Source organism: Pseudopodoces humilis, chromosome 5 (assembly GCF_049639895.1).
Source record: "Pseudopodoces humilis isolate 2021_Gansu_Grassland_sample_001 chromosome 5, ASM4963989v1, whole genome shotgun sequence".
NCBI lineage: Eukaryota > Metazoa > Chordata > Aves > Passeriformes > Paridae > Pseudopodoces > Pseudopodoces humilis.
In genome coordinates, this window is record NC_142204.1 from 47,831,433 (window position 1) to 47,850,681 (window position 19,249).

The following is a 19,249-nucleotide window of genomic DNA, read 5'->3' on the forward strand; positions in this document are numbered from 1 at the left end:
TTGTTTTTTTTTTGTTTGTTTTTGTTTGGTTGTTTTTTTTTTGGGGGGGAGTTTTTTTTTGAGGGCCAACCACTTTATTAGTAAACCATACTTTTGCTGGCATAAACATCATGCAAGTCATGAGTGCTAACTCAGCATTTCCCCAGTTTCCTTGTGATACACTGTATAATCATGTACACCTGCCTTGTTACATGCAGTGTAATTGAATGCTGTTCCTCTCTATATGCTAAAGTTGCATGCTTGTATTGATGATGTGTTTCCAGAAGTCTGTATGTGATGCACATCACCATGGTGTCTAAGCAGCTATAGTGGTGAGGTTGCTAAATAGACAAAGTATTTTCTAAGTGTTTTAAGCATTTCCTTTAATGTTATTCATAGACTATCAAAAGAAAACTTTGGATACATTTAGAAAGGATTTGTTTCTATCTCATGTAAATAAGTCACACACATGCTCTTATTTTGTCTTTAAATGCCAAAGTGTTTTTCTAAAAAGGAGCAGGAGGAGTTTTGATGGGTGTTTTGAAAGTGAATTAGGTTGATCAAAGTGCTTACTTCTGACTCTTGCTTTTTGTAGTCTCTACATTTTTTGTTACAAAATACCAAATGAAGTAGATTTCGCAATTGGTACAAGACAGCAATTTTGATAGGAGAAAATCAAATAGCTTCAAAGCTCAGTTTTTCTTTTCACAGCTGTGATAGCATTGAATTGTTACATTGTTACATGAGAGTAAATTTCTAAAGAATACTGTTGTGCTACAATAAAAGATAAAATAGTAAACAGTCCACAATTCAAGATGTTGATTGAAATTGGTTTATTACTTTAAAATCAAATCCCCAAATTTTAGAACTTTGATAACAGCCTTGTTTATGAACAAAGCTTCACAGAAGAGCAGAAGTTTAGATATGCTCATCATGCCAAGAATGGAGAATTTTGAAACATGAAGAAAACCTCTGTTGTGAGGCATTATAAAGTATATTGGGGTACTGTGTAATGTTGCAATGAGCTAAAAATCTGCTTGGAAAACTGTTGTTTTGTCTCAGTGATGAAATATTGTTTGTCAAACTTGGAATAGTTATGAGAATTTCCAGGCGGAAAGCAGCATATCCTTACTGTGAAGCATCTTTCTTGTAGGTGCCGCTCTGTTGTAAATTTAACTGACCCTAGGAGTGTTGGTCTTTTAAAGCACATAAGAATAGGATTTATAGTTCTGAGTTAATAAAATATGCTGATGGCACTGTAAGCCCTATTTAGATAGACAGCAGTAATCTCTGTTGAGCAGTATGAAACCGTCTGTCTCTAAGTACTGGAAAGCTAATAGTTCACAGCAAGGTTGTACCACATCCAGAGATGAGAAAAATGTGTCTGAAGTCAGAAGAGTTTTAGCTGCATGGTTTTATTTTCTTTTGTAATTGTATTCTTTCTCCTGTGCTAATATTGTACATCATATCAAGTAAACAAGAAACCCAAAGAGCACAGAGGAAAGTGTGCTTTTTAATGTTCATACTCTACCTTACCTTTGCTGGCTTTAGCACAAGGGACAAGATTCTTCTGAATCTTCAAGGTGAATCTGAAGTATGTGAAATTGGTGTTAAAGATGGGGTATATTGTGCATTCATAAAGAAAACACATTCAGTTCAATAATGAGATACATTAAGAAAGCTAAGTTAATATGTTGCCACATTGTATGTTTCATACAGTATAAAAATATTGTTTCCAAGTTTTTATCTTTCATGAAAGGAGTTGATAGAGTTATGTTTGAAAAGATAACTTTGAATTTGTAATTTTTCTATTGTGTTTGAAATATTTGACATTTAAATACGTGGTTGTATTTACATATATTGCATTTTCATTACAGCTAATCCTCTTGAAATTTGGTTGGCAGATGCCTTAAGCAGTTCTCTAAAATTGGGACAGATACAGTATTCTGCAACCTTGGAATTTAATTGCAAATAAAGAACATTCTGTAATTGTTTGTTTTTTACACTTTTAAGATTCCACTTTTAAATTTTAAAAGAGAATTGTTGTATGTAAACAAAGGAAATAGTCTCTCCACTTCAGTGGAGAGATTGTATCTGAAAATGTAGTAGTCATCACCTTATTTTATTATAAGATATTTATAATCAATATTTTATGTGGTGCAAACATAAGATTACCTCTCTGAGCAACTTAATATATTAAGTAAATAAGTCTGTGGGTACAAACCATTCTTTGTACCTCGTAAGACACACATATTTTTACAAAAGGCAACAGTTTTCAATATTAAGATTGCTTTATAATTTGAAAGGAGGGTAGAATAAGAAATAATTTCTTTGACAAATGTTATGTTTGCTATAGTCCACAAATACATTATGCCCGTATGTGCTGGGATTTTGAATTTTCTTTTGGGGCTTTAAAAACAAGTGTCTTCAGCATTTTTTCACCCTCATATCTTGGCTTTTAATTTTTTCAAATGTTGAAAGCTAAATACAGCAAAATATTTGGTTCTGTGTCTAAACTAACTTAGGAAATACTTTTAAGTTCATAGAATTTAATAACAGACACTTAAAAAGTCTGAAATACAAGGGAAAAAATAAATCTATGTTCCTCTGTTGATATATCCATTGTAAAACTTGATGTACGCTCTGGACTACATGATTCTTTTTCTATAAATTAAAGTTGGATTTTTTTTTCAAAATCAAGTTCAATTACGTTTAGAAAGTATCCAGCAATTCCTCTTCTCTTCCAAATAACTTGCAGTCCACTCCCTCTTGTGACTCAACCTAACAGTGTCTGGATTCATCCATTCAAGGAGCAGGTGCTTCACTAATGCTCCTGAGCTGGAAGAGCCCCTCTCCCTGGCTTCCCTTACAAAGGAAAGCCACAGGCTCTGCTAGGAGCACTGCATTAGGTAGAGATTATACTCTGAGTAGATGTTTAAAGTTAGGTAGAATTATTCTGATTTTATTATTGCATGGAAGCAAGTAAAAATGGTTCAAACCTAAATTATTTGGCATTTCAAATTGTTTGGGTTTGCTCCTTGTTAATCCCTTTGGTGTTTGCTTTTTGCATCTTCTTTTAATCGATATAGTTCTCCTAAGCCACTTATTTCACCTGACAAGAGTGTAAAAGGACCTCCATGCTATCTTTTTGATACTTGTATTCTGACAAAGCTTTCACACCTTTTTCCTGGTAAGTTGCTGCTTGGTGGCAGCAATTCATGGTTATGAAGTGCCCAGTAGCTGCATTGAGCCAACTCAGTCTTCCTTCCAAAGCTCGTCTGCCTTTGGAAAAGAACAAAGTACAGTAGAAGATTATGCCTGTAAGTTTATTTGTCAGATTTTTCTGCATGTGTTTCTCATGTGTTGGCAGTTTGTTTTGGCTGCATTGGGGTCCCAAGTCTCACTCTTCATGTCCTTTGTGGAGGGAGGGAGAATTCTCCTGCGTCATGCAGGTGTTTTAGAATTGTCCTCGATGAGCGTGTGTACTACTGCCAAACTCTGTGGCAAATTATCTGGTCTCAAAAGACACAGTTTTTTTAATACCACCAAAATAAAGTACAGTAGGTCACAAAGTGATAAATGACCCCTGAGCTTCCACAGCATCTGTGTTGGGGAGAGCTGTGCTGTGTTTCAGGGAGATGGCAGGAGTCCACCCTCGCCAACAGGTCTGCAAGGCTTGTTTCCACCTTTTACCAATCTCTGTCTCTCTTGGACATCACCTTGTCAGTGTAGTTGGGGGAGCTGAGCTTCCTAGCCCAGCCCTGACCTTCCCCGTGGTGGCAGGGTGAGCCGGGCATCCCTGCCCGCCTGGGATGCGGCACTGCTGGGAGCAGAGGGCAGCAGATAATGAGCAGGCAATTAAACAGCTTAGTAAAAGAAGACACAGAGTAAATGCTGTGTGCTGCTCATCTTCTATTTTCATAAACTCATACATGGGATCCAGTGAATTGGGAAGTGGGATGAAGGTTATCACAATTTTGTCGCAAATACTTATATGGCTAATCTCTTTCTAAATGCTTATGTTTTTAATCTCAAGCCTCTTTATGTGGCTGAGCTACACTTTTTTTTCTAACTTGACTTTGTTTTATGGGGAAATATTTCATATCAGATTGCTTAAGCTCTGGGCTGTCATGTAAATACCTTCTGTCAAGTATATAATACACATTTTAAAATTTGTCTAAATATTTATGCTCTTGAGGGGATCACTGTATCTCTCGACAGACAGTTACAACCTAGCAAGTAAATAAATTTAACTTCTTTTTTTTTCAAATCTTCATTGTTTTTGCAAGAAATTGAAACTGTTTGAAAGAATCTTACAAAATTCTGGAAGATAATTTTATTATTTACTTGAGAAAAAAACTACCTCCTGTATTTCAGCAGTGCCTGCAAATATATGTATGTGCATAAATACATATTTTTAAAAAATGCTTGTATTTCTTCTAAAATCTAGTGACAAAAATATGAACTAAATGAATTCATGTGTGGCACCACATTTTAAGTTATCTTTAGAAATGCTATGAAGCACATTTTTTGTTATTTTAGATTTGCTTCCAGTTTGTGCTTCATGGATTAATTTTTTCTTATTTTAGTAGTTTTCCTGCCTGTATTACATTGGTAAGATGTCTGGTGTTCTGAGTCTTTAAAATGAAATGATTAAAAGTTCAGTGAAATTCAGCGGAGCAAGATTCGGTAATTTTCACTCATTTCCTGATACTGAGCTGTATTTTTCCTCGTTTGTGTGAGAAAGAATATTAGTAACACTGAAGTTTATAATGTAGTTTGTAATTTATAAGAGTTGCAATAATTGAGATTGATATCAAACACAAGATTGTGGTAATATTAAATACATCAGAAACGGTTCACCGATAATAAAAGATCTTGCAGTCTTAACTGAAGGGAATACATTTTGGATTCTAGTCTATATAAGTCATAATACATTGTATTTGATTTTCTTTTTGCTTTTTACAGTAATAAAATATATCCAGAGAAAGTAAATCTGTGATTTTAACATCTTTTGACAAGCACATTAGACTGTAGAAAGAGCATCCAAGTTGGGGCTCGGGGCATATGGTGCTACCTTCTGCTAGCATAGCTCCAGAACAAGTCACTGTGTTCACCAAGGGGTCATATTCAGATTCTCAGGTTCCCTCCCCTGGTCTGGGGGAAAAAAAGGCATTTCCCCTTCACACAGAAAAATCAGAATACAAACTGCAAACCTCACTACCCTGGGATACCTTCACTGTGCAGAGAACCCACAGATGCTGTGAGATGTTTTGCTGTCAATCAGGTTTTTTGTGAGGGCATTCAAGAAAGACCCTATATTGGCCTATGTAGATATTTATAGCTGCTTTTTAATTCTGAAAAGACATAAAATGCTACTTTGAAAGAATGTATGTTTATATCATGGTGTGAAATAGCAGAAGCATTTCAAACATAGGTACATTCAAAGTATTATTTGAGTAGGTATTTTGTGAATGGGTAGCAACTGCTACACACCTACTTTTCACATCTTCCTAGATTGTCTTACTTTATTTTATTTAGATTCAAGGACTTGTATAGATAATCCAAGTGTTGTGTATCTTGGGAATTCAACATATGGATGAGGATATGGAAGGCATTAGTTATAAGAGATTTGTTGACCAGCTTTTAATTCAGATTGTCATTTTTAACACACGGCAGTGCAGATGGTGAAGTTTTGACTGTCCATCAGAGCCCAAATACCTTAGGGACAGCTGTTGCTGATAAATCATTTTATGTGCTTTAGGTCAAGAGTCGTCGAACCTGTTACTGCACCTGCTTCTACATATGCAAATCTGTTGTTTTGTCATTTCATTAGACAAGGAAAAGTAGTGGTCTCTCTTGGCCGTAAGTACGCCAGGAACATACCCTGTAGGAAATGAAACAGAGCAAGAAGACGACTGTGGTTTCTGCAGTACAGCCATGGGATGCTGCTTCTCTTTGGGGGCTTTGTTTCTGGAAGACTGCCTGCAATTTGGAAGGAGGGTAGAAAGACAAGTACATGTTTGGAGGCAAGAAGTAAAGGGAAGGTGTTTGCTGTCATTGACTGTAGGGTAGTTGTGAAATTTGACATGCCCAGAAACCAGCGGGTGCCATGTGGGGCTCCCCTTCGCTGCATACCTCTGTTTCATCATCTGGAGAGCCTGCAGCATGATTTCCGGGCACTGGAGCATACAACATGTCGACTTCGGTTTGGAGCTGATTGATCCGCGGTACAGAACACGCTTGTGGGATCTTCCCTTGCTATAGAAGAACATAAATGATTGAAATGTTTTCTTGAGGTAGAAAAGTATCATTTGTTTGTATACTTCAATGCCCGGCGAAAGAATTCCTGTCAAATGGCAGCACACTGCAAGAACTGGGGGTTTACTGAACAAGGTTATGCCTGAGCTTTGGAAACTCTAAGGTGTTTATATTTGTTTAATCTGTCAGGTATGTAAGGAGAGTTTAAATCATGGGGACGAAGCCTCTTTGTTTATTGCACTTCACAAGTAGGGCTGTGGCATGTAATAGAAATGGCACTTAAAGATTGGTTTTTTTAAGCAAACTGACAGAAGATTTTATCCTGCACTGCCATAGATTGCTGTGGGGGAGAAAGGGAAATAGTAAAATTGATGAAGAAATGTTGCATGCTGTCATTTTAGATTATGTTATTTTGTCATGAATTTGCTGCTAATTTTTTTTAAGATACTGTAAAATTCCACTGTTGCAGAAAGTACCACAATAGCGCTGTTGTCTGTTAATTATTTCATTCCATGGCTAGTTTGTCAACAGTATTTTAATCAAGCCACCAGCAAAAATGCTTTTTGAACATTTTGTGTAGAAAAAAAGAATAACCCCCCTGACTTTTCAGCCTTGTCAGCTGAGTTTTCCCATTCTGACACTAGGCATTATTTTTGCAAAGGTTGGAATTTTAACTCTTCAGTGAACCAGATATCATTTTTATTGGGATATTAATTCTGGTAGGTGCTAATCTCATCAAGATTTGCAGACATTTTCCTTCATAGGCCATTCTGATTTGTAGCTTTTTCTTTTCACAGCAGTATTAAATACCAAACCTCTCTGATATGGAAGTTCATTAGAGATATGTCTTTGATGGCAGCCCTTTCAGGGCTTCAGTTTCAAATACCTTGATGTAAAGCTTAAGAAGCCATTGTGTTGTAAGCCCTCCTTGATGTGTCTTATTTAGATCTGCATAGTAAATCAAGGAAAGTAAATAACAAGGCAGCAGATGGAAGCATGGAGATAAGGCCACTGAACAATTGTATTTGTATTTTGTTATGATGTTGACAGGAGCTAAAATTCACTAATCTAGTTCAACTGATCTGCATTTCAAAGAAATCTCATTTAGCAGCAACTTGAAGGTTTGGAGGATAAAGTTCTTTTATTGCAGCTTTTATTGCATTCTTTGCTAATTTATCTGGTCAAGATTTAGCCTTGCTTACTTAAAGCAGCAAGCATGTTACAAGGAGTCTTAAATACTACGAAAGCATTAATGTCTAGACTATGAACTGAAGGTAATTACATATCCAGCAGTGAATAGGCTACATTTAGGAAATACTGTTGTCCAAACGGAATTGGAAGAGAAATGCAGATAAGGTACTTTCCCCTGTTTTTTCAAAGTTTGTGGTTTTGTGGTTTTTTTTTTTGGATTTTTTAATTACTAATTTTTAATTGTGTGGAAAATTAATATATAAGCAAACGTAGGATTATTAAATATAAACCCCAGAATTTTTTGAACTGTGAGTTCCATCATTCCATACTTTGCTGCTGTTTTTACAAAGTGATAGCTCATATTAAGTTCTAATTTAATGGTTGCCTTCCTGAATCCATTAAACAAAACTGTTAAAAAATGGAAAATAATTTAATAGAATGATGGACCACAGTTATTTTAGGTGTGCTCTAAATGATGTAGATGGTGCATATGTAAGTTAGGTACTTCGTATTAGATACAGTGCAGCCATGTCCTTTTGAAAAACAATGTGATAAATACATTTTAAGAATCAAATATCTTTAAAATGAAAAGGAGTACGAAATAGAATTTAGGGTTTCCTTTTGGAGATTTAAAAAAGTTGCGCAATCTTAAGGCCAGCCAAAAAATAAACTTTGATTTAGTTTTCAGTTTATGATATGAATACTAACGATGGACTGTTCAGGGTATCGAACATAAGTGTGTCCATACCTATGTACAGATGTAATGATAATGAACCAAAGCATGCCAGGCTGGTGTACAGCCACTCTAATAACGGGCACCAGTTCTCTAAGACATGTAAATTAAACCCAGCAGCTGCTAAGTGTTAATGCAATAGTCCTTGCTGTCCTTCTGCAGCCTGTCCTTGTGACAGAGCCTACACCTGTGCCCCGAGGACTGCACTTCCATCTCATTTGCAGCGTGGGTCTTTGCACTTCTTTTCAGTGTGTCTTTGTAGGCTCGAGAGGAGTGGAGGGGGAGGCAGCTGGGGATGAGGGTGCTTGCTAGGCTGCAGTGATATCTGATGGCTTTTGACTGTGTACTCCATAGGCTAATCAGATCATGGGGTGGTAAATGCTGCTTTAGTTTTAGGACTGGCTTAAGCATCTTTTGGTTCCTTCTCGTCATTGCTGTGCCTCTAAAAATATTCATACAGTGTTTTGTGGGTTGAGTACACTCCATAAATTTGAAAGCAGCTTCTATTTAGCCAGTTTACTTTTAATCTAGATTAGTTTCTGAGTATGGCTGATCATACAGCTCCATGCAGGCCATGTTTTCCTTGGCCACATCACAGTTGTGTGATCTCTCTGCCCTTATCCATGTTACGTCTCCTTACTCCTCTCTCGCCCTAGCAAGGATGACCGTGTTTTAGTCAAAAGTTGTTTTTGCACTTGTTTTGCAGGTCTGTTTTAAAGTCAGCACAAGGCAGGAGTGAGAATCTGTAGGTGGAGCTGAAGGTTAGGGAAGTTAGGGCTGCTTTAGCTCCAGATTAGTCTGGTTTAAGTCATTGTGCTGCTGCATTCTCTGGAAATTTTACCTTTACCTCCAGACCACTGTACACCCTGTGTGTGAAATGAAGCAGACAATACAAATAACAGTTATTCAAAAAAGTGATTTACATTGCTTTGTGAGAGAAATATATACCAGGCAATAAAATGTTGACAATAAAATAAATCTAACTCTCCTAGAAAACACCATTGTAAATGAACATTTGTTTACATTCCAATATGCCAAAATTCAGAAGTAAAATTTTGAATTTAAGGATATCCCAAGGATGTCACCCTATTTACAGCACTCAGAAGCAAATAGGTCCACGAGATCAAGCACAGACAGACATGTTGGACATTTTGAGTTAAACTCTACCTTTTTCTGCATAATAATATAAACCATCCCTTCAAATAAACATATGCTCTTGTTGTCTGGTCTGCCACGGTCTCCAGAGTTTCATCACCCATAATCTGTTTTTAAAACCTCATGCCCTTGTACCTTTGGCTTCAGCATCACTGACTCTCACTCCATCCTGCCTAAGCCCATCCCGCATTCTGGCGTTGCCCAAGGTGACAAGGAGGGATCCCGGCTGTCACTGAGTGCTCGCCTCTTGTCTTCCTGTCCCTGCTGGCTCCATGCATGTGTTGTGTTCCTCACAGAGCTGCATAGGGGGACAGTGTTCTCACCAAAAGGGATAGTGGGAGAGAAAATAAAAAGAAAAAGGAGAAATAGAGGGAAAAACAAAACCGACCCAAATGGTATTTTATGGAATTTCTCACATGTCTCTCTCTGCAGAAATGTTTTATACATTTGCATGTTAATAAAGGAGTGCTGCAGCACCATAAGAGTACTGGACATTAATGAGTAATCTTTTCTCAAGTGATAGGGATCAAAACTAGTTAGCAATGAGGTGGATTAAAAATCATACTTGAATTCCTGCTACCATCACATTGGTGTTGGTGTTGATTGCATAACCCTGATGGGCTGAATTGTGTGTGATGCTCCTTGTCTGGAATCACACTGAACTGCTCAACATTCATTTCTTCTGCTCCTGCTGCATGTCCCTGTGCTGAATGACAGCCTAATCTTAGAAAGAGAAGGGCAGATAGAGCTGGAAGGAATATGGGGCAAAGGAGGTGGCACTTTTCCACTGGTGATGACTGGAGTAAAATATTCCCAGACATATTTGCCACAAGAAGTACTATACAAATTTACCACTTTTATTGAACCTTCCCAAGCTTGGATTTTAGTTGACAAAGTATTACATGTGATTGTCCCAAATCCAGTATTTTCTCTTGGTTGGTGGATTGCCCGGTAGAGCTAGTCAGCCTGTGTCTTCTCTCATCCATCTCATGTTTATCATTTCCTTCGGGATGGTGGACAGGTAGCCATGAGGGGAATTACTTAGACAAAAGTCTTTCTTTTGTTTTCATGCCATTCTATCCTCTTGCAATTCAGTTTAAGGTTGTGTTTCTGGTCAATATATTTTAAATAAGTATTGACAAAATCTGCAAGAGAAACGAGGAATATTTTTCTAAATCTTAATGATAATCCAAATCCAGAAGATTTGAAGAATTTGGTGTACAACTGATGAGAGGAATCGATTTTAAAATATTACAAATTTTAGCATGTCTTTTCAGGTCGTTTAAAGGTTTACCTATATAAAAACATAAGGTTTTTGATTATCCTCATAGCACTGATGCATAGTAGAAAGACCCTTTTACCTGTAGATAGATAATTTGTCCTACCTTTCTTTATTTTATTGTGTAGGAGAAGGGAAGTACCCCCAGCTCAATGTTTTCTGAAGCATTGTTGTTTTTTTTTCAATCATAGCATAATGAGGTTTCTTAAATTGCAGACAAACGAAACAGCTTCATTCAGTTTAACAGCACAACATTTAGGGAAGTTTGCAGTGTAACACCTTTATTGCTTTAATTATTTACATCATGGTTGATCTTTTGTTTACTCATTGTCTTGTTACCAGATCAGGACAATGATACCCCAGATCAGCAGGGAGGGACTTCAGTACAGATATATTTATATCTTTTGTCACTGTTTTAATACATCTTTCTTAAAAATATTTTTGGCATTTATTAGCAAAGAAGTAATTATTTTTGTGAGTCTATGTTTTAGGGATAAGATTTCAGGGTAAAGGCTTTTAGATAAACATGGTTCCAAAGAAACAGGATTGTCATACTGCATTAGACAGTCTATACAGTTAGAAATGAGAGTAAATATTCAGTCTTAAACCAAACCAAAATCAAAACTCCAATCCAGTCCTTGATTTTATATGCTATGATATCAGGCCACATTCTACTCTGTTTTTTTACTTAGTTACACCAAATAGGCTATAGGTATTGAAAGTAAAATTAATAGGATGCTTATCTACAAAAATGGAATTTTGTATCATATTAATCCCAAAAGAATTAAGAAACTTCACTGTATAGTCCTCAAATACTTTTTTCTCTAATGCATTTTTCTTTAGCAAACTAAAAATACGCGACAGTCAAGAGATAAAGGATTTTATCAGTGCTTATTTGGGATGGCTTTGTAATGCAGCTGTATATTTATGAACTGCCAAAAATGTCCTGTAACTGTTACACTAATAAGATCACGTTATGATGCATAGCTTTTACTTTGTGTCTTAGGTAATTTATGGGAATGGTGTGATCTTGCACACAAGTGTAGCTTTTAATATCCCAAATTAATATGTGTGTACTCTGAAATATATTTGTGTCTTTAAAAGTGCAGATTACTTGTATCACTGTACTGTTTCAGAAATAAAAAAAAAACAAACCCACAAAACCATAAGCTAAGAAACTTTTCATGTAAAACCTTCTTCATGTATCTTTGATATAACTGTATTTCTACCAGGTATAATTGAATTAAGGATTATATGGAATAAATTTTTAAAGCAGGAATGAATGCTTATTTAACCTTCAAATGGAATTGTATAGCAAATGGTTGAAAATAAGGCATTCTTAGTTTACACAATTTTTTGGGGTTGCTGTTGACTTCTAATGTTTGCAAGTGATCTTAGCGCATATCAACTTTTCCCCCTTTATGTGCACCTGCTTGAGAGAGCCAGGATTCATGGGAAGATTTTGTAAACTTGTTGATGGTAACTTGAAGCCACATGTGGAAAGAGTAAAAATCAACACTTTTATTTGACAACTAGTAGGTAGCCACCTGTTCTCATGTGTTTTTTTCTCGTTTAAGTAGTGGTGGTGATAATTCTGAATTGTTACTGGTACTATCAGATTGTTTTCAATAGGTTCCTGCAAAATCCTGTATTTTATCTTCTGTAGTATACCTGGAACCCACATCTCTAAATTTTGCCATTTTTCAAAAAACTTGTCTTTGCTCATGTATCAATGCTGAAACATTTGGTTCTTTTTTGGTACATCTTGCTCTTATTTATAGTTAGTATCAAAGTGATGTGAAGGATACCAGACCTTGAATACCTTTTGAACTGTCTGGTTATTTTCCTGCCCTTAACATCTTAAACAGAAAAGCTGGACAAATGACAGAAGGGAGAGGTAGCCTAAAGTGTTGCTATAGGCCAGTGTTATCTGAGTCTTTGATTATTAGCATGCTGTATGGTGAATTTCCTTCTTCCTCAGTGAAGCCATTTAAGCTGCAGAAGCAAATAGAACAGCAAACACTGTAGCAGGCTCTTCTTTTTCAGAGAGGGGAGTAGATTGAACAGTAAACATACTTTGATCCAATATTTCAAACTGACCAGAAAAAGTGTCAGTTACACAAATTCCTCACTGTAGGGTCTGAAAAGAGTATTAATCAGTTGGTATGTGTGTAGATATACTGGGAAATGTCTGGTTTTCATGTGGTAATTGAGGGTATTAATTCATGCATCTTGCAAAAGGGATTTTGGTTGCATACTGATGTCTGAACAAAGTTATTTCTGTCCTGCTATATTTTTTTGTGCTAGTACAGGCTGCTTCTTCATATAATGTGCCAATGCACAGCTCTACATATAGGGATACTTGGTTCACAGACACAACGATATATATCTAGTCCAGCAGAAAGGACTGGTTATATTCCTTTGGTACACCTGGTAGGTATGGATGGAATTAATTAACATAGTTTTTGCTCAAAAGTGTGACATGCCAGTTTGTGACAGCAAAAAGTGTTTCTTCCTGATGACAGTCATTCACTTTCTGCTGGTTCAGAAGGCTTCCCTGAAGGAATTTTAATTGATCTGCACTTACCCAAAATAAATCAGAAACACTGCTGTATCCTGGAGATTAAAGCAAAAGGGAAGATATTGGAATACAGAGTATATGATTTTTAAGGTTTACTTTGAGATGAAACTTGGGAAATGGAGATGCTGACCTGCATTTATATAAGTGTTGAACTGAGTGGGAACATATGGATGAAGTTAGACTCATGAAACCCATGAAACCAGCGAACAAGTTGAGAAGCAGAACCTTGCTTTGTAGCCCTCTGCCCTGGCTGCTTTGGGACTGTGGACTGGGGAGAGGAAGGCTACTGCTGCTTTACAGTAAGACCTTGCTACCTCATTTGATTTTTTTTTTTTTTTCAGTGGTGATGATGCTTTGGAAAAATCAATAAAATTTATTAAGCATATAGTAAGGTACAGAGAACCACGGGATTTCACTTTGGTGTTCAAAAGGATCTAGCCTGTACTTCAAATGCAACTAAAACTAGACTCCCTGTGTACCTAATGTAGTAATTCTCAATACTGTGGGTGGTGAATAGATCAGTGTAAAATGAGTATAAAATTGGTTGAATTAGCACTAACATAAGTGACTATACAAGGAGGTAGGACTGGTCATCCTGGTTCAGACCAGCTTAGGCTGTCATCTGTCTCCAGTGGTGGCTGTCTTCCGAGGATACCTCCATCTTCCTCTTGACTTATGAAACCTCCTTCCATAAACAGCATCCTTGGGAAGAAGTTCACAGTTCTGCCACACAATTTGGTTAGAAGAAACTCACATTTTTCTTTTCAACTTGGCTTTTATTAGGTGATTCTTGAGTTCAAAGATAAGGAACATACAATGTCTGTGCAATGTATCCATCTTCTTCAGACTTTAGTTGTTTTCTGTCATGGCCTTCCTTAAATCAGTTTTTTTCCAGTCTAAATATTGGTGGCATACTGAATTCTTCTTGATATATGGAAACTGTTTTAAGCCCTTGATCGTGTGTGTTTTCTTCCCTGAGCCTTTGCTAATTAGTTCTGTTGTTTTGTTTTCTGTGCTGGACAAGAGAGTGGAGCACACTTTTTCAATATAGGGATTAATTCAGTGGCAAATGACATGTTACTCTTTGTCCTTTATTCCTTTCTAAATAATTTTTAGCATTTAATTTATAGATTTGACTCTGATGGAGTGGTGAGTTTTAAGTTTTCATGGAGAGATTTCAATGACACCTATCATAAACCCCAGGTCTCACTTTATTAGCAGTAAGATGTAAGCAATAGAGAGCTGTTTTGTTTAACAGAAGCTTCAGATTAGAATGTTTATCAATACTGGCTAGGCAGGACGGTTTATAGTGAACCTGTGCTCAACAAACTGTGATTTCCTACTTGATCCCAGCCAAAAGTATTCAGTGTCTTTCTGGTACAAAATAAATAATAATGTGAAATCATCTTTTAACTTGTACACTTGCTTTTTCAATGAACTGCAGTCTTGTTACTATGAATCTCAGAAGTGAAGCAGGTGACTGCTCTAGGAGTAGTGACTACTTCACGTGTCTCATACAAAGAAAGAAAGATGTGAAACGTGTGGGATTTTTTCCTGGGTGTGCAGTACATACGTGTAAGGATGACACTGAAGTGTGTTTTAAAGAGATGGTTGTAATACCTTGCAATAAAACACAATAGAGATTCTTGCACTTACTGTGTTCCTTTCCCTTTTTACTCTTAGATAACTTCAAGTGAAAGTTAAGGACCTTTTGTCCTTATCTGCCATAGAAGTGACAGACACCTTTGGAAGGAGGACCAGTTTGAGCAAAAAGGAAAAGACCTTCCCACAGCACAGCAAAGTGGCAAAGTGACTGAAGAAATGTAAGTGATTCATGACTGAACTGTGGCGATGTTTCTCCTGTGGATTTATATGCCCTGTGGGAGGAATACAGTACCCCATGACCGAAACGTATTGCTTAGAGATGTAAAATATGGTTTAGGAAAAAAATTGTGGACCATGCATACCTATTTGATGTTAGTGTGATGGTAAGCTATGCTACAATTATTTTTTTCCAAATGGCAATTGTTAATGGGAATGAAGTGCTGTAAGAGTCAAAAACCTGTTTTTCTACCATTTTCTACTCGTCTAGATACTGGTTAATTTATATACATAGAAGCTAAGCAGCTGTATCTCAGTCATTTTAGATTCTGCTTACCCTCGGGAGAGGAGCAGGCATCTCCAGAGGCCAATCTGTCTTATTCTGAAAGCAATGCCTAAGGAATGCAGTATTACTTGCTGAGGAGCTTGTGTTGACTGCTTAGCTTTAGCCTAAATGTTCAATGAACACTTTAACCTGGCATGTCTGTGTAAGAAGCAGTGCCAGCTTCTTTTCTCCTCCCCATATTGTCATTCTCCCTCACTCAGCACGTGTAGCTGTTTGTAAATTTGGAGAGGGGATCAGACTGAAAGTAGCCAATTATTTGTTTGCATTTGTTTTGAGTTGGGTTTATCCCAGCTTTCTCCCTATGGCTGTCCAAGGGCTGTCACTGGTACAAAGAGTGGTGCGAGTGGGAATTAGCAGCCAAAAGTGTGCAGGAGCACATGATGGCAGCTGTGCTAGTTTCTGCTGCTTAAATTCCTTGGTGAGCAATAGTCTCAGACCTTACAGATATTTTTAGTGCTTTGCCATTTATAAGAGTTAAAAAATATGTGAGACACCCTTACTTATTATCTAATGGGGAGCTACTGTTTTGTTGCACATTTCATACTGTGTTGTGTCCCTTGTAAATTAAAATTCAGGTCTCTAAAACCAGTAGATGGTCATAAGTGGCTAACAAGTAAGCAAGTGTCATGTGATTTATAGTGCAGGAATGATACTGTATAATTCATATATACATACATAATCTCTGAATTCTGAAGATGCTACCCTGATTTTGTATAGCACCAAACATGACGTGTGGGTTGGGTGATATCGAATGGTTAGTGGTTGGACTAATTTAGGCACAAGATCCTTGTCTCCTGAGCAGTGAAATGCTAAGTAACATTTCATTCTCACAGTAAATACCGGATGGGAGGGTGTAAAGAAGGCAGAGCTAGACTTCTTTCATTGACACCTGGTGACAGGATGACAGGCAGTGGGTACAAGCTGCATACAGATTATTAAATTATATTTCCATTGAAACACAGTATAAAAAACTTCCTTATCTTGAGGATGGACAAACACTGGAGAGGCTTGCCCAAAGAGGTTGTAGAAGCCCCATCCATGGAGGTACTCAAAACTCAAGCAGACAAGCAGCTTGCTGCATCTGACCCTGATTGATCAGGGGTTTAGATTCAATAAGCTTCTCAGGTCCCTTCTAGTCTCAGCTATTTTATGATTTTGGGGATATTTATAGGTAAAAAAAATCAGAAATACTCTGTCATTTTATTTTATGAAAACTTCTTTTTTTTAAATTTTTCTATTTTGAAGTATTTAGTTATTCAGTTTCATATTTTACTTAAGTTTTGGTGAAAATGAGACATGGTGGAATTTGCAAGCTTTCTAAAATGTGTTAAATTTTATTTAAAGACTTGTGATTGTAACTATGAAAATCACATTGAAGTCTGTGAAATTATCTTTTAGCTTTGAATTAGCACCAGATTTCACGTGATGTGAACCGTCACATGATGGAGATTTTAGATGTTTAAAAATAGCATCTTTTTACTTGGTCCATGGCAAGAAAGATACATTTTTAGTATCATTCTGTGCTTGGAAAAAAACACCAAAAAAGCAAGACATACTTGACAAGACAACTCTTGCAGGTGATCTCCATTAAGCCACAGTAGAAATAGCTGTCTTCCTGAAGTTTTTGTCAAGATCAATGAGACCTATAAAGTGACCTAAGAATTTCATTATAAGCTCTGTTTTCAGTTACTTGCAAATGGCTGTTCTGGGACAGTCCATAGTTAAAGAGGATGTAATGTAAGCATGGAAAAACTGGGCAAATGTACAGTGAGGCTTCACAACATAGCCTTATCTTCTGTGAATGTGTGATTGAGGAGCTTCCTTGTGTTTTGAAATACTTAGGAGCAAGGGACTCTCCGTTCAAATGTCAGCTTTCTTGAATTTTAACTTTGATTGATTTGTCAGACATTTTCTGCCCACAGTTTTGTTATAGCCTGAGTGTCTCTGGAAAGGTTTCTGTGAGATGGGCGTATCATTCTTGAAAATGGAAAATAAATAGTCTAAAAAAAGGTCTATGACCTCTTCTTTGCTTTTGAGCAAGGACTTGGAATTTGAAAAGGAAGCTTTAATAGGTTATAAGATGTGTCTTTTGCCATGTCTCTGAATGTCTGTCCTTATTGCAGTGAATTATAAGCTTTTGAAAATTGCTGCTTACTCATACACAGAAGAGGCATATTACTTTGTCAGCATATTCTGAAAATATTCCCTGAATATTCTTAATCTTCTAGAAATGACTGAGTCTGTCCTGGCTTGGAGATCAAACGCTGTATGACATTTCAAATTTACAGATCCCCTGCTATTTTCACAAAAGAGTCTTGTTTTTTAAATTTTTCTGGGACAGTGTATTTTGATTCTTACACTTGTTGGTAATTCTGGTTTTCTGTATTTTATGCTTACTTTTCCCAAATGCTAATTGAGAAGGGTGTCAAGGATGGGATTAATTTCCCATGATGGTAGCCTTCTAAAAATATAGTTGGTATAAATCTGGGCTGGTCACCATAGGCATCTTTAGTCATGTAAAGAGAGATGGAGACTTCCAGGGGAGGATTCCCATAGCCTCTTTTTATTTCTGTCTTTAGATGAGACAGTTCCTTCTTTAGAGATGCCTGTTTCTTGTCACTCGCAATAAAAGCAACCTAAGGTGACTGGCACAAATTTAGACTTTTAACTTTTCTATTAAACATTAAGACAGATAAATTCCATCTCATGTGACATAATTTGAGATTTAAAAGGCAGAAATGTTATCACTGACATTCACAAAAACATTCTGCTTTCACACTAGTAAAAAAAGCTATTAAAATTATTTCTTTATGGTTATGGTGATATTTACAAGCTTATCAAAATAAAATTTTCCATATCTCTTAGATACTGTATGTAACCATTAAAACAATGCTCTTTGAATGCCATTTTAATATTAACTTTGAAGTATCAACATATAAGTGTTTTCTTATGTTTGGGTTCTAAGTTAAGAAATATGAATGTTTTAACTCTATGTCATTATTTAATTTCTGGCAAGGTAATAAAAGGGATGTATGATGAGATGCTGGCTTTGTTGCCTTTAGCTTGCAACAAAAGATTGAAAGAATCTGGTGCTAATATAACAGACGAAAATGCACTTTTAGTTAATAGCAAGAATTTAGGTGGGTTCCCAATTTGAAACAATTTGCTCTAATATCAACTAATATTGATAATGTGTTCTATTAAATGAGATTGTGATGAAATGCTATTTTCCATTTGTATTGAAGTATTTTAGATTTCCTTAGTAATTTAAACTGTTTATACTTGTGTAATGGCAACTACATTGGCTAACCCAGGATAATAACACCTTCTTCAGTCCCAGTTTTCATGGGTAAGGGCTATATGTGGGGAGAACTTTCTTGCCATGGAATAATTGAATGTGTCTAAAAGGCATTAGAAGTTATGTATGCTGGCTCTATTTGCTTTTTAGGTAAAATGTAGGCATATGACATAGAAATTGTGGTGTAATTTATTATCAGATATCTTTTTATGTTTAATTGCCATGTATTTGAATTATTACCTGAAGGGGCTAGACTTACCTAGACTTCATACATGTTTTTATCATCACTGTGATGAGACTATGAGCAACAGTTGAATATGCTTCAAAGATGGTCTCAGTTACACTTGTCCTGTTGTTCAGAAATGCACAGGACTGATCATGGTAAGCACTGTTTCTGTACATCCAGTCATGATTGACTGATTAACCCTTATTGGGGTGTATAAAACTTTTCTTTCAGTTATAATTTTGCTTTGAATATGACATTTTGTATTTGAGGTGTATATTTCATTTTGTTTCCATCCTTTCACTGTAATTTAAAGAGGTACATTTAGTTCAGTATTGCATAGTAGCAGCATGCATGAATTATAGTGTAACACTACAGCAAA

At 36.4% G+C, this 19,249-nt stretch overlaps 1 protein-coding gene across 7 annotated transcripts in view; it reads left to right on the top strand.

Annotated features, from left to right (window-relative positions):
• FOXP2 (forkhead box P2) overlaps nt 1-19,249 on the top strand; it is a 400,421-nt gene that overhangs the window by 46,344 nt on the left and 334,828 nt on the right. For all 7 annotated transcript variants that reach the window (XM_088054802.1, XM_088054799.1, XM_088054803.1 and 4 more), the window contains exon 2: nt 14,863-15,002. The gene's annotated coding sequence lies outside the window, so the exon portion shown is untranslated. The remainder of the gene's footprint in view (nt 1-14,862; nt 15,003-19,249) is intronic.